The sequence below is a fragment of the Sapajus apella genome, unplaced genomic scaffold (genome assembly GCF_009761245.1).
Source record: "Sapajus apella isolate SASKATOON/1434 unplaced genomic scaffold, GSC_monkey_1.0 scaffold25, whole genome shotgun sequence".
NCBI classification, from domain to species: Eukaryota; Metazoa; Chordata; class Mammalia; order Primates; family Cebidae; genus Sapajus; species Sapajus apella.
The window spans coordinates 20,249,213-20,266,230 of NW_022436965.1; the positions used below are offsets into that span (position 1 = coordinate 20,249,213).

The 17,018-nt window shown below is 37.5% G+C and overlaps 1 protein-coding gene across 4 annotated transcripts in view; it reads left to right on the plus strand.

The window, feature by feature from the left end:
* Window positions 1-17,018, plus strand: part of CCDC181 (coiled-coil domain containing 181) — a 41,189-nt gene that overhangs the window by 14,201 nt on the left and 9,970 nt on the right. The window lies entirely within an intron of this gene.

Here is a 17,018-nt window from a genome sequence, read left to right on the forward strand (position 1 = left end):
ACACACACACACACACACACACACACACCAAAAACCCTGCAGACACAGGACAAAGATACACACACACACACACACACACACACACACACCCCCACCAAAAACCGTACAGACTCGTCTCACTTAAGACTAGACATATAGAAATCTTATGTAAATCTAGCAAATTAAAGACGCCAGATTATTTAATTTTAAAAAACTGAAACAAAATTTAAGAGAAAATTTAAAAAATCATCTATATCCTTGCTAAAAAAAGACATATATGTAAAGTAAAAGTTGAAAATTTGACCCTAAGCTCTCTCAGACTCATCTCCAATGATAACCACTTTTAACAGTGTGGTGCAAATCCTTTTATATCGTACTTCTATTTATATATTAAATGTCAAAAGTTTTATTATTCAGTTTTTTTCACTTCATCATGAACATCTTTTTAGGCCATTACGTTGAAATCTCTCTTTTCAAATAGCTATGTGGTATTACAGTGTTAATTTATTAAACCATTTTTCATTTGTAGATATTTAGGTTGGTTCCAATGTTGTGCTAGTTAACAGTGCTGTAGTGAAGATGTACATTCTGTGGGAACATCAGTAATCTGTAGGAGAGGTTCTTCAGGGGGGAATTAAAATTGTGGAAGGTTTAGAGTGAAATGTTTGGTTGAAGATGCAAAAGTAACCTCCCAAAAGATAATATGAATTTATAGTTCCTCTAACAGTGTGTGACAGTGAATGGCCAACACTGCATGTGTTTTATCATCTCATTTTTTTCTTCAAATTAATAATATACATACTTGTATATGAGCATGTGTGAGAAATAATTAGATATAGGTCTCTACCCCTAGTTTTTGGCACAGAGCTCCTAAAACCTTTTAATTTCTTGAATGATAGGCGTTCTACATGTATCTCTTGTTCTAATAATTGACCTTCTATCCTGGCTCCTGACACACAGCTCCTAATCCCTTGGAACTTCTTAGGTGATAGGATTCTATTTGTTCTAATGAGATGACTCTTAGTGGGCTCCTGGATAGAGGCTGGCCACCAGAAAGACTAAGCTATGATTAGAAGCTTGGAACTTTCAGTTCTAACTCCTTTCTCCTAGGAAGGGGGAAGGGCTAGAGATTGAGTGAATAATCTCAATGACTATGTGATGAAGCCTTTGTAAAAATCCCCTAGCTGCAGGGTTCAGAGAACTTCCAGGGTATGGAAAATGTGGTGTTGGGAGGGTGATGTGCCCTCAAGAGGGCATGGAAGCTTCATACCCCTTCCCAAATACTTTGCCTTGTATATCTCTTCATCTGTGTCTATTATATTCTTTATTAATAAACTTGTAAATGTGTTTTCCTGAGTTATGTGAGTTGCTCTAGCAAATTAATCAACCCTGAGGAGAGGGTCGTGCTCCCACCACTTCCCACCCTGGCAATGTATAGCTGGTCAGACAAAAGTACTGGTCACAATCAAGGCTTTTGATTAATATCTGAAGTGGAGGCAATCTCGAGGAATTGAGCCCTTAACCCATGGGATTTGATGCTAACTCTAGGGATATATTATCAGAATTGGATTAAATTGTAGGAGATCCAGCTGGTGTTATAGAACTGGTCAATGTTGGAAGTGGGAACCCTCCCCTACTTTGGTAACTAGAGGTGAAGTATTCTGTGTTGAGTATGAATGAGAAGGAAAAACAATTGGGTTTTCTATTTATATTGTGTGTATTCTTCTGTAAATTTCCTGTTTATAATCTTTTTCCCTTTTCAGTTTGGTTTTTCTTATCAAAGTGTATATGAGAGATTTTGATTATTTGTCTGTTATATCTGTTACATATTTTCCTAGTCTGACAATATATTTTTTGTTACAGTGTTTATTTTTCCATTTGTGGAAGTTTTTAGCTTTTAAAATCTTAGAATGGGCAGTACTTTCACAGGAAAGGCAGAAAAAACATAAACTAAAAGAGACAATATGGAGAAATTTGACTGATACCATATAGTAAAATAATAATATACTGAGTAAGGTTTACTTTAAGAATGAAATTATGGATCAGTAATAACAGATCTACTAATATCATTCATCACATCAATAATAAAAAATATTATCTTGAAAGATATAGCAAAGGTATAATTTCTTTTTAAAAATTCCTAATAAAATATGAATTGTAAATACTATAATGGGGAAATACTGTAGGCATACATGTTATAGTCAGAAACACGTAAAGTTCTATATTAAATAACTATATTCTCGTGTTTCAATACAATTCATTAAGAAAAGGAAAGAAGGTAAAAATAGTAGGAGTGGTGGGGCCAAGATGTCTGAGTAGAAGCAGCAGGGCTTGGAGGCCCTTATCAAAAAAAACCATAATAAGCGTGTGAATCCTTCACTGGCAACCAAGGTATCCAGGTTCTCTCATCAAAATTGACTAGAAGGCTGGCATGACCCATGGACAGAAGGAAGGGCAGGGTAGTACAGCGGCCCACCTGAGAGCTACACAGGGGAGGAAAACCTTCTCCCCCCAGCAAAGGGAGGCAGTGAATGAGCATGCCACCCAGCAGGGGAAAGTGTTCTTTCTCCATAGAACTGTGCAACCCATGGATCAGAAGATCCCACTTGAAAATCCAGGCCACTGGGGCCTAGTGTCTCAATACCGAAACACGCAGAGTCTTACAGCCTTTCAGATGGAATCTGCTTAAGCCTACTGAACTCCCAGTAGGAAAGGCGACCAGCTGGCAGTGAGAATTTCAAGCCACAGAATGGGAGAAAATTTTTGCAATCCCTCTGACAAAGGGCTAATACCCAGAATCTACAAGGAACTTAAACAAATTTACAAGAAAAAGAAAACAACTCCCTCAAAAAGTGGGTGAAGTATATGAACAGGCATTTCTCGAAAGAAGACATTTATTCAGACAAAGAACATGAAAAAAAGCTCATCATCACTGGTCATTAGAGAAATGCACATCAAAAACACAATGAGATACTATCGCATGCCAGTTAAAATGGCGATTATTAAAAGAAACAGCAGATGCTGGAGAGGATGTGGAGAAATAGGAACATTTTTACACTGTTGGTGGTAATGTAAATTAATTCAGCCATTGTAGAAGATAGTGTGGCGATTCCTCAAGGATCTAAAACCAGAAATACCATTTGACCCAGCAATCCCATTACTGGGTACATAACTAAAGGATTATCTTGCAGCACTATTCACAATAGGAAAGACTTGGAACCAACCCAAATGCCCATCAATGATAGACTGGATAAAGAAAATGTGGCACATACACATCATGGAATACTATTCATTCATAAAAAAAGGATGAGTTCATGTCCTCTGCCGGGACATGGATGAAGCTGGAAACCATCATTCTCAGCAAACTAACACAGGAACGGTAAACCAAATGCCACATGTTCTCACTCATAAATGGGAGTTTAACAATGAGAACACATGGACACAGGGTGGGGAATATCACACATCAGGGCCTGTTGGGGGTTGGGGGCTAGTGGAAGGATAACATTAGGAGAAATACCTAATGTAGATGACAGGTTGATGGGTGCAGCAAAACCGTCATGGCACATATATACCTATGTAACAAACCTGAACGTTCTGCACATGTATCCCAGAACTTAAAGTATAATTAAAATAATAATAATAATAATTAAATACAAGTGAATACTAAATAAAAGGAGTGGACTGCTGGACTGGAAGATTCAAATATATGCCATCTGCACAAGCTTCTCTTTAAATATAAAGCCACAGATACATTGAAAGTAAAATATGAAAAAAGTATACCATGCAAATGGTTAGCATAAGAACACTGGTATGGCTACATTAACCTCAGACAATACAGACTTCAGGATATTAGGGATGTTTCATAATGGGAAAAGGTCATTCATCAGGAAGACATAAAATCCTAAATGTAAGATGAAGCAAAAGTCAACACAACCAAAAGAGAAATAGGCAAGGGCACAATGATCGGTGAAAGTATTAACACCACTTTCTCAGTAATTCATAGAAAACATAATGGGGGAAGACGATAAGCATGCAGAAGATCTTAACACTATCAACCAACTAGCCCATATTGACATTAATACAACACTACATGCAAATGCAAAATACACAGGTATACAAGTACCCATGGATGGTTAACCTAGATAGACTGTATACATAGATACATTTTCATGTGTGTGTATACATTATATATCACTGAGTAAGGAAGCAAATTTCAAAACAATGGAAAGACAGTTTTAGCTATTTCTTCTAAAAATGGAAATAAAAATTACATCACCTAAGATCTTTTATTTATTTAATGTAAAACAGTCATTCCACAATCTGTAAATGCTAAATATATTTCCTGGGAACTGACTCACACTATACACAGTGTCCCACAGAAATAACATAATGTACTTATTATAGCAATGTATTAATAAGCCACATTAATTAACTACCAAATTATGCTATATTTCAGCTTCAGTAGAGGCGAAGTTCGTAAAAGTACTTCATTATACTATTAGTTTGTGATACAATTTCTCATTAAAATCTATTTTTGAGATAGACTTGAAATGTAACAAAATACTACATATTCACAATAAATATTCAAAGGGAAATATATAACCATGATGTCTTATACATAAATTTTTTAAAATTAATTAATTAATTAATTTTTTTATAAAGATGGGGTTTCACCATGTTGGTCAGGCTGGCCTTGAGCTCCCAACCTCAGGTAATCTGCCTGCCTTGGCCTCCAAAGTGCTTGGATTACAGGCATGAGCCACCACACCCAGCCTAAAATTTTTAAAATAAATTATATTCAGTATGACTCATGTTTCCTGAGAATGCAGTCCAAGATTACAGCACGATAGAACATACTGTACATTTATTTTTGCCAATACCCCATTTAAAAAATTATAATAGCCTGAATGCCATGAGGCCTGAAGGCGTGTCATCATCCAAGAAGCTATCAGCAGTATGGTCATAGCTGTGTTTTCCATGGTCAACTGACTGAAACATAAACTCCTCTTGTCCCCTCTTACACCTCTGATCACTATAGCAATATGCTGTTCTTCTCCTTTACCCAATCCCAAATTTCTCCCATCCTTCATAAGCCTGGCTAGTTCTCTTTCCTATTCAATGATATAAAAACTCCCAAATGTCCTCCATCCTCCCAAGTCACTGAAAGGGATCTGGCCCTAAATTTCCTCTTATGCAAATTCTGATTCTTCCCCAAGCCACATCTTCTTTGAAACAGAAGCTGCATTTTCTGCCATACTTCAATTACTTTGGTGGTCAAATAAATTAATATTCTCTTCATTCCCCCATACCTCTTCTGAATTGCATTTCTCGACTTTCCTGAGAAAACCCATGCTCTGATATTTGTATCACTTGGCTCTATTAAAGCTAGTTATCTAACCACCTCTGGTCACTCCAGGCTAAATGTTCCTCTCCATCCCAGCGCCAAGGACATAGAAGAGCCATTGAACAACCAGCCCCACAGACCTTTGATTCTCTCATCTTCTGTGTCTTTCTCCAGTACACTTGCCACATATTTCTATGGCCATATCCTTATTGCAAAAACTACTCCATCCCTGAAATCATTAATCTCCTAATTCATAACTCCAGTCTCAGTTTTTCTCCTGAACACTAGACAGATTTCTCCAGTTAATCTTCAATATCTTCACCTGGATATTTTGTGGGTACCTGAAACTCAACAATTTAAAAATGGAAATGATAATTTCTCCTAAATCAGTATCTTCTCTACTGCTTCATAGATCGGCACCAACATCCACCACGTTGCTCAACCTGGTGTATTCTCTTTACATCTCATTCTACCTTACACACATTATCTAATCAATTACCTACTTCCTTCAATTAATACTCCAAAACATATCTGTAATCTTTCTCTCTACTGCTATAGCCATAGCCCAACTCACCAATGTGGTTTTGATTTGCATTTCTCTAATGACCAGTGACGTTGAACATTTTTTCATATGTTTGTTGGCCGCATAAACATCTTTTGAAAAGTGTCTGTTCATATCCTTCGCCCACTTTTTGATGGGGTTATTTTTTTTTTTCTTGTAAATCTGCTTTAGTTCTTTGTAGATTCTGGATATTAGCTCTTTGTTAGATGGATGGATTGCAAAAATTTTTTCCCAGTCTGTTGGTTGCTAGTTCACTTTAATGATTGTTTCTTTTGCTGTGCAGAAACTCTGAAGTTTAATTAGATCCCATTTGTCTATTTTGGCTTTTGTTGCCAATGCTTTTGGTGTTTTAGTCATAAGTCCTTGACTATCCTTATGACCTGAATGGTATAGGTTTTCTTCTAGGGTTTTTATGGTGTTAGGTCTTATGCTTAAATCTTTAATCCATCTGGAGTTAATTTTAGTGTAAGGTGTTAGGAAGGGGTCCAATTTTAGCTTTCTGCACATGGCTAGCCAGTTTTCCTGACACCATTTATTGAACAGGGACTCCTTACCCCATAGCCTGTTTTTGTCAGTTTTATCAAAGATCAGATGGTTGTAGATGTGTGACATTGCTTCTGAGACTTCTGTTCTGTTCCACTGGTCTATATCTCTGTTTTGGTACCAGTACTATGCTGTTTTGATTATTGTAGCCTTGTAGTATAATATGAAGTCTGTTAGCGTGATGCCTCCACCTTTGTTCTTTTTGCTTAGAATTGTCTTGGCTATGTGGGCTTTCTTTTGGTTCCCTGTGAAATTTAAAGTGTTTTCTCCCAGTTCTGTGAAGAAGGTTGATGGTAGCTTGATGGAGATAGCATTGAAACTGTAAATTACTTTGGGCAGTATGGCCATTTTCACAGTATTGATTCTTCCTAACCATGAGCATGGGATATTTTTCCGTCTGTTTGTGTTCTCTCTTATTTCCTTGAGCAGTGGTTTGTAGTTCTCCTTGAAGAGGTCCTTCACTTCCTTTGTTAGTATATCCCTAGGTATTTTATTCTCTTTGTATCAGTTGTGAATGGGAGTTCACTTATGATTTGGCTCTCTGTCTGTTATTGATGTATAGCAATGCTTGTGATTTTTGCACATTGATTTTGCATCCTGAGACTTTGCTGAAGTTGCATATCATCTTAAGGAGGTTTTAGGCTGAAATGATGGGGTCTTCTAAATATACAATCATGTCATCTGCAAATAGAGACAATTTGACTTCCTGTTTTCCTGATTGAATAGCCTTTATTTCTTTTTCTTGCCTGATTGCTCTGGCTAGAACTTCCAATACTATATTGAATAGGAGTGGTGAGAGAGGGCACCTTTGTCTAGTGCCAGATTTCAAAGGAAATGCTTCCAGTTTTTGCCCATTCAGTATGATATTGGCCGTGGGTTTGCCGTAAATAGCTTTTATCATTTTGAGATATGTTCCATCGATACCTAGTTTATTGAGGGTTTTTAGCATAAAGGGCTATTGAATTTTGTCTAAGGCCTTCTCTGCATCTTGAGAGGAGATAATCATGCCGTTTTTGTCTTTGGTTCTGTTTATGTGATGGATTATGTTTATAGATTGGCATATGTTGATCCAGCCTTGCATCCCTGGGATGAAGCTTACTTGATTGTGATGGATAAGCTTTTTCACGTGCTGTTGCATGCAGTTTGCTAGTATTTTATTGAATATTTTTGCATCGATATTCATCATGGATATTGGCCTGAAATTTTCTTTTTTAGTTGTGTCTCTGCCAGGTTTTGGTATCAGGATGATGTTGGTCTTATAAAATGAGTTAGGGAGGATTCCCTCTTTTTCTATTATTTGGAATAGTTTCAGAAGGAATGGCACCAGCTTCTCTTTGTACATCTGGTAGAATTCAGCTGTGAACCCCTCTGAACGTGGACTTTTTTTGGTTGGTAGGCTATTAATTGCTGCCTCGACTTCAGTCCTTGTTTTTGGTCTGTTCAGGGATTCAACTTCTTCCTGGTTTAGTCTTAGGAGGGTGTAAGTGTTAAGGAATTTATCCATTTCTTCTAGATTTACTGGTTTATGTGCATAGAGTTGTTTGTAGTAATCTCTGATGGTAGTTTGTATTTCAGTGGAATCGGTGGTGATATCCCCTTTATCACTAAATGCCCATGTGAGAAATAAGGAAAAATCTAAATCGACACCCTATCATCACAATTAAAAGAGCTAGAGGAGCAAGATCAAACAAATTCAAAAGCTAGCAGAAGACAAGAAATACCTAAGATCAGAGCAGAACTGAAGGAGATAGAGACACCAAAAATCCCTTCAAAATATCAATATATCTAGGAGCTGGTTTTTTGAAAAGATCAACAAAATAAATAGACCACTAGCCAGACTAATAAAAAAGAAAAGAGAGAATGAATAGATACTATAAAAATGATAAAGGGGATATTTCCATATAGTCTTAAGCATTCCTGTTTATTTCAACGTACTCTTCTACATATTCCTATATTCTTTCTCCTCTAATATTTTCTGTAAGGTTATTGGCAGAATATAAGAAGACTATAAATATTTGTATATGATGTAAAAGGCCATTTTGCTAATGCTTTGCTAATATTTGTACCTCTTTTCGTTTTTTCCGCCTTTATTTCTTCTAAAAAAAAAAGGCGAGGGGGGGTACATGTGTAGAATATGCAGGTTTGTTACATAGGTATATGTGTGCCATCATGGTTTGCTACACTTATTGACCCATCCTCTAATTTCGCTCCCCCTCATTCCCACCCCACAACAAGGCCTGGTGTGTGATGTTCCCCTTCCTGTGTCCATGTGTTCTTATTGTTCAGCTCCCACTTATGAGTGAGAACACGTGGTATTTGGTTTTCTTTTCCTGTGTTAGTTTGCTGAAAATAATGGTTTCCAGCTTCATCCATGTCCCTGCAAAGGACATGATCTCACTCATTTTTATAACTGCATAGTATTCCATAGTGTGTATGTGCCACATTTTCTTTATTCAGTCTATCATTAGTGGGCATTTGGCTTGGTTCCATGAGTTTGCTATTGTAAATAGTGCTACAGTAAACATACATGTGCATGTGTCTTTATAGTAGATGATTTATATTCCCTTGAGTATATACCCAGTAATGGGATTGCTGGGTCAAATAGTATTTCTGGTTTTAGATCCTTGAGGAATCACCATACTGTCTTCCACAATGGTTGAACTAATTTACATTACCATCAACAGTGTAAAAGTGTTTCTATGTCTTCGCAGTCTTGCCAGCACCTATTGTTTTCTGATATTTTAATGATTGCCATTATAACTGGTGTGAGAAGGTATCTCATTGTGATTTTTCTTTTCATTTCTCTAATGACCAGTAGTGATGATATTTTTTTCAAGTTTTTTGGCTGCATAAATGTTTTCTATTGAGAAATGTCTGTTTTTATCCTTTGCCCACTTTTTGATGGTTTTTTTCTTGTAAATTTGTTTAAGTTCCTTGAGATTCTGCATATTAGCCCTATGTCAGATGGATAGTTTGCAGAAATATTCTCCCATTCTGTAGGTTGCCTGCTCACTCTGATGATGTTTTCTTTTTCTGTGCAGAAGCTCTTTAATTAGATCCTGTGTCAATTTTGGCTTTGTTGCCATTGCTTTTGGTGTTTTAGTCATGAAGTCTTTGCCCATGCCTGTATCCTGAATAGTATTGTCTAGATTTTCTTCTGGGGTTTTTATGGCTTTAGGTCTTATGTTTAAGTCTTTAATCCATCTTGAGTTAATTTTTGTGTAAGGTATAAGGAAGGGGTCCTGTTTCAGTTTTCTGCATATGGCTAGCCAGTTTTCGCGGCACCATTTATTAAATAGGGAATCCATTCCCCGTTGCTTGTTTTTGTCAGGTTTTTCAAAGATCAGATGGTTGTAGATGTGTGGTATTATTTCTGAGGCCTCTATTCTGTTCCATTAGTCTCTATATTTGTTTTGGTATTTGTACCATGTTGTTTTGGTTACTGTAGCCTTGTAGTACAGTTTGAAGTCAGGTAGAGTGATACCTCCAGCTTTGTTCTTTTTGCTTAGGATTGTCTTGGCCATGCAGGCTCTTTTTTGGTTCTATATGAAATTTAAAGTAATTTTTTTCTAATTCTGTGAAGAAAGTCAATGGTAGCTTGATAGGGATAGCATTTAACCTGTAAATTACTTTGGGCAGTATGTTCATTTTCATGATATCGATTCTTCCTATCCTTGAGCATGGGATGTTTTTCCATTTGTTTGTGTCTTCTCTTATTTCCTTGAGCAGCGGTTTGTAGTTCTCCTTGAAGAGGTCCTTTACATCCCTTCTAAGTTGTATTCCTAAGTATTTGATTCTCTTTGTAGCAATTGTGAATGGGAGTTTGCTCATGATTTGGCTTTCTGTTTATCTGTTATTGGTGTATAGGAATGCTTGTGATTTTTGCACATTGATTTTGTATTCTAGGACTTTGCTGAAGTTGCTTATCATCTTAAGGAGATTTGGGGCTGAGGTGATGCGGTTTTTCTAAATATACAATCATGTCATCTGCAAACAGACAATTTGACTTCCTCCCTTCCTACTTGAATACCCTGTACTTCTTTCTCTTGCCTGATTGCCCTGGCCAGAACTTCCAATACTATGTTGAATAAGAGTGGTGACAGAGGGATTCCTTGTCTAGTGCTGGTTTTCAAAGGGAATGCTTCCAGTTTTTGCCCATTCAGTATAGTATTGGCTGTGGGTTTGGCATAAATAGCTCTTATTATTTTGAGATACATTCCATCAATACCTAGTTTATGGAGAGTTTTTAACAAGAAGGGATATTGAATTTTATCGAAGGCATTTTCTGCATCTATTGAGGTAATCGTGGTTTTTGTCATTCGTTCTGCTTATGTGTTGGATTTCTTTTTTTGATTTGAGTATGTTAAACAAGCCTTGCGTCCCTGGGATGAAGCCAGCTTTGTCGTGGTGGATAAGCTTGTAGATGTGCTGCTAGATTTGGTTTTGCCAGTATTTTATTGAGGATTTTCACATTGATGTTCATTGGGGATAGTGGCCTGAGATTTTCTTTTTTTGTTGTGTCTCTGCCAGGTTTTGGTATCAGGACGATGCTTGCCTCATAAGATGAGTTAGAGAGGAGTCCCTCTTTTTCTATTGTTTAGAATAGTTTCAGAAGGAATGGTACCAGCTCTTTTTTGTACCTCTGGTCGAATTTGGCTGTGAATCTGTCTGGTCCTGGGCTTCTTTTGGTTGATAGGCTATTAATTACTGCCTCAATTTCAGAATGTGTTATTGATCTATTCAGGGATTCGACTTCTTCCTGTTTTAGTCTTGAGACGGTGTATGTGTCCAGGAATTTATCCATTTCTTCTAGATTTACTGGTTTATTTGTATAGAGGTGTTTATGGTATTCTCTGATGATAGTTTGTATTTCTGTGGGATCAGTGGTAATATACTCTTTATCATTTTTTATTGTTTCTATTTGATTCTTCTCTCTTTTCTTCTCTGTTAGTCTGATCTGTGGACTATGTTTTTATTAAACACTACCTCATGGATTCATTGATTTTTTGAAGAGATTTCAGGTCTCTATCTTCTTCAGTTCTGCTCTGATCTTAGTTATTTCTTGTCATCTGCTAGCTTTTGAATTTGTTTGCTCTTGCTTCTCTAGCTCTTTTAATTGTGGTATTAGGGTGTTGATTTTAGATCTTTCCTGCTTTATCTTGTGGACTATACATTTCCCTCTAAACACTGCTTTAGGTGTGTCCCAGAGATTCTAGTATGTTGTGTTTTTGTTCTCACTGATTTCAAAGAACTTACTTGTTTCTCCCTTCTTTTAGTTATTTACCCAATAATCATTAAGGAGTGGGTTGTTCAGTTTCCATGTAGTTGTGCGGTTTTGGGTGAGTTTCTTAATCCTGAGTTCTAATTTGATTACACTGTGGTCTGAGAGACTGTTTGTTATGATTTCTGTCCTTTTGCATTTGCTGAGGAGTGTTTTACTTCCAGTTATGTGGTCAATTTTAAAATAAGTGCGGTGTGGTGCCGAGAAGAATGTATGTTCTGTTGATTTGGGGTAGAGAGTTCTGTAGATGTCTATTAGGTCTTCTTGGTCAAGATCTGAGTTCAAGTCCTGGATATCCTTGTTAATTTTCTGTCTTGTTGATCTGTCTAATATTTACAGTGGGGTGTTAACGTTTCCCACTATTATTGTGTGGGAGTCTTAAGTCTCTTTGTAGGTCTCTAAGAACTTGCTTTATGTATCTGGGTGCTCCTGTATTGGATGCATTTATATTTAGCATAGTATGTCATTATGTAATGCCCTTCGTTGTCTTTTTTGATCTTTGTTGGTTTAAAGTCTGTTTTATCAGAGACTAGGATTGCAACCCCTGCTTTTTTTGTTTTGCTTTCCGTTTGCTTGGTAAATATTCCTCTATCCCTTTTTTTTTGGATCCTATGTGTGTCTTTGCATGTGAGATGGGTCTTCTGAATACAGCACACTGGTTGGTCTTAACTCTATCCAATTTGCCAGTCTATGTCTTTTAATTGGGGCATTTAGTCTGTTTACATTTAAGGTTAATATTATTATATGTGAATTTGATCCTGTCATTATTATTCTAGCTGGTTATTTTGCCCAAGAGTTGCCATAGTGTTTATGGTCTTTACAATTTGGTGTGTTTTATTCAGTGGCTTGTACTGGTTTTTCATTTCCATATTTAGTGCTGCCTTTAAGAGTTCTTGTAAGGCAGGCCTGGTGGTGACAAAATCCCTTAGCATTTGCTTCTCTGTAAAGGATTTTATTTCTCCTTCACTTCTGAAGCTTAGTTTGGGTGGATATGAAATTCTGGGTTGAAAATTCTTTTCTTTAAGAATGTTGAATATTGGCCCCCACTCTCTTCTGGCTTGTAGGGTTTCTGTAGAGAGATCCACTTTTAGTTGGATGGGCTTCCCTTTGTGGTTACCTTACCTTTGTCTCTGGGTGCCCTTAATATTTTTTCCTTCATTTCAACCTTCTTGACTCTGATAATTATGTGTCTTGGGATTGCTTTTCTCGAGGAGTATCTTTGTGGTGTTCTCTGTATTTCCTGAATTTATATGTTGGCCTGTCTTGCTAGGTTGGCTTTTTTCTCCTGGATAATATCCTGAAGAGTGTTTTCCAACTTGGTTCCATTCTCTCCATCACTTTAAGGTACACCAATCAAATGTAAGTTTGGTCTTTTCACACAGTACCATATTTCTTGAAGGCTTTGTTTGTTCTTTTAATTCTTTTTTCTCTAATCTTGACTTCATGTTTTATTTCATTAAGCTGATCTTCAATCTCTGATACTCTTTCTTTTCCTTGATTGATTCAACTATCGATACTTGTGTATGCTTCATGAAGTTCTAGTGTTGTGTTTTTCAGCTCAATCAGATCACTTATGTTCTTTTCTAAACTGGTTGTTCTAGTTAGCAATTCCTCTAACCTTTTTTTTTTTTCCAAGGTTCTTAGCTTCCTTGCACTGGATTAGACCATTCTCCTTTAGCTCAGAGAGTTTGTTATTACCCATCTTCTGAAGCCTACTTCTGTCACTTCATCAAACTCCCTCTCCATTCAGTTTTGTTCCCTTGCTGGTAAGGAGTTGTGATCCTTTGGAAGAGAAGAGGTGTTCTTGTTTTTGGATTATTCACCCTTTCTGCACTGGGTTTTCTCTCTTTTTCATGGATTTATCTACCTTTGGTCTTTGATGTTGGTGACCTTCAGATGGGGTTTTGTGTGGACATTCTTTTTGTTGATGTTGATGTTATTCCTTTCTGTTTGTTAGTTTTCCTTCTAACAGTCAGGCCCCTCTGCTGCAGGTCTGCTGGAGTTTGCTGGAGGTCCACTCCAGACGCTGTTTTTCTGGGTATCACCAGCATTAGCTAAGGAACTGTAAAGATTGCTGCCTGTTTCTTTCTCTGGGAGCTTTGTTCCAGAGGGGCACCCATCAGATGCCAGCCAGAACTCTCCTGTATGAGGTGTCTATCAACCTCTGCTGGGAGGTTTCTCCCAGTCAGGAGGCACCAGGGTCAGGGACCCACTTCAGGAGGCAGTGTGTCCCTTAACAGAGCTTGAATGCTGTGCTGGGAGATCCGCCGATTTCTTCAGAGCTGGCAGGTAGGAACATTTAAGTCTGCTGAAGCTGCACCCATAGCTGTCCCTTCCCCCAAGTGCTCTGTCCCAGGGAGATGAGAGTTTTATCTGTCAGCCCCTGATTGGGGCTGCTGACTTTCTTTCAGAGATGCCCTTCCCAGAGGAGGAATCTAGAGAGGCAGTCTGGCTTTGCTGAGCTGTGGTGGGCTCTGCCCAGTTCTAACTCCCTGGCAGCTTTGTTTACATTGTAAGGGAAAAACTGCCCATTCAAGCCTTAGTTATAGCAGATGCCCCTCCCCACACCAAGCTGGAGCTCCCCAGGTTAACTTCAGATGTTGTTCTGGCAGTGAGAATTTCAAGCCAGGGGATCTTAGCTTGCCTGGGTCCATGGGGTTGAGATCTGCTGAGCTAGACCACTTGGCTCCATGGCTTCACCCTCCTTTCTAGGGGAGTGAAGCCTTCTGTCTCAGTGGTGTTCCAGGTGCTACTGGGTATGAAAAATAATCCTGCAGCTAGCTCAGTGTCTGGCCAAATGGCCACGCAGTTTTGTGCTTGAAACCCAGGGCCCTGGTGGTGTGTGCACCTGAGGGAATCTCCTGATCTGCAGGTTGTGAAGACCACTGGAAAAGCATAGTATCTGGGCTAGAATGCACCATTCTTCATGGTGCAGTCCCTTATGGCTTCCCTTGGCTAGGGGAGAGAGTTCACTGACTCCTTTCACTTCCCGGGTGAGGCAATGTCCCACTTTGCTTCAGCACATACTCTTTGGGCTGCATCCACTTTCTAACCAGTCCCAATGAGATGAGCTGGGTACCTTTGCTGGAATGCAGAAATCACCTGCCTTCTGCATTGATCTTGCTGGGAGCTGCAGATAGGAGCTTTTTTTATTCAGCCATCTTGCCAGCCTCCATCTTATTTAATTATAATTATTGATCTGATAGGTTTTAATTGTATCATCTTGATGTTTGTTATTTGTTCAATTACTCATCCTTTTCTGCCTTTTTGTGGATTAATCATGTGTTTAAAAAATAGTCCTTTATATTTTATTTTCTATATAATTTTTAGCTATGCCTCTGCATGCTTTTTAAAAAGCATTGCTCTGATCATATTATATGTACTGAATGTGTGAAAAATTACCTTTGAATATTTTTTTTCCTTTTACTGACCATGGAATTTGAGGCTGACAGGTAGTTTTCCCCTGCAGCATTTTAAAGATGTCGTTCAATTTTTTCAAACATCCATTGTTTCTATTCAGAGGTCAGCTATATCATTCTTGTTATTGTTCTTGTGTATATAATATGTTCTTTTCCTTTGGTTGCTTTAACATTTTTCTTGCTTTGGCTTTTAGAAATTTATTACGTGTGTGTTTTGCTGTGAATATACCTAACCTGGGTTTTGCTGAGCTTCTTGGATCTTTATGTTGATGTTTTATACCAGATTTGAGCAAGTCTCAGCCACTTTTTTTTTTTTCCCTGCCTCATCTTCTTTCTCTTCGTCTTCTGGAAATATAATTTTACGCATGTTAGAACACTTGCTATTATCTCACTTGTTACTAAACTTCTGCTTACTGAAATTTTTTTTCCGTTGTTCAGTTTACATAATTCCTATTGATCCATCTTTAGGCATCAGTATTTCTGCAGTGTTCATTCAACTGTTAAGCCCATTTAGGGAATTAGTGTGTGTGGTTTTTTTTTTTTTTTTTATTTTTCTTTTTTTTTAACTGAGATTCTCTGTTTATTCATTATATTCACATTTTCATTTCTTAAATATTACCTGTTTGTATATAAATGCCAATATCCATGTCATCTTAATATCTGTTACTATTAAAGGCCTCTTTCTCTTGATTATGGATCACATTTTCCTGTTTCCTTAGATATCCAGTGATTTTTTTTATTGGGTAATAGACTGTGGATCTTTACCCAATAAAAAAGTTGCAAGAAAATCTAAAATATGCTGTTTTCCTTTAAAGGGTATTGAATTTTGTTCTGGTAGGCAGTTAAATTAGTATTGAATCCTCTTGATCCTGTCAGACTTGGATTTATGCTTTATTAGGATGGGTTTATTTTGGTTTTGTCCTTATTCCTAGAGCATGGTCCTTATGCTAGGACGTGACACTTACTTCCAAAGCATGGCCCTTTTAGGGTTCTAAGTGGGTGATCAAGGTAAGCAATGAATTATTTTCACCTGGTTGGATTGGAACTCCAACGTCTCCAAAACTGTGCAACCTTTGGTATCTTCTTCATTAACAGCAGCTACACTCTACACATACACAGCCCCGTCCTTGCTGAGGCCCAACGGAAACCCCCACACAGACTTCTGGAGCATCCCTACACATGATTCCTTCATTTCTGGTACCCTGCCCTGGAAATTCAGCTGTCTCAGCAGCACCAGACTCCTATCTCTGTTTCTTGAGCCCAGTGAGACTATTGACTGCTTGATGCTATGGCTTCTCCTTCCTATACTGTGGTCAGGAAAGTGCCACCAAGTACAGAGCCAGGGTGAATAAGGGGGTTATATCATGTATTTTTCTTTCTTTCAGTAACCACACTCCTGTGTACATTTTGTCTAGTTTTATGGCTGCTTAGGGCAGAAGGGTTAATCTGATACCAATTACTCTATCATGAATGGATGCAAAAGTCTCCAGTCATTTATCCTTTTTTATAATCAGATAATTTAATCCATTAATAATTATTGTATGATTCATATTTTATCTCTATAATTTTTTTCTGATTTCTTATTTTGGTTCCCTCCACTGTTGAGAGTTATTTGCTATGAACTTATGCAGTGACATCTTTGCATACCAATGCAGTCTATCATTTTGATGATTGTTCTGCTTTAATTTTATGTTAAATTTTAAAAACATATTTTCTTGACTTTTTATTATACTAATAAATGGAATAATTTAAAAATAATCATTTAAAGCATACCATAAAACTGTACATTCAATTTTTGAGCAAATTATGTTTGTTCTGTCTTCAGTGCATATACAGAGTCCCACTACCCTAGTCCAAACCACTATTTTCTCTGTTGTCTGAACTGTTAAA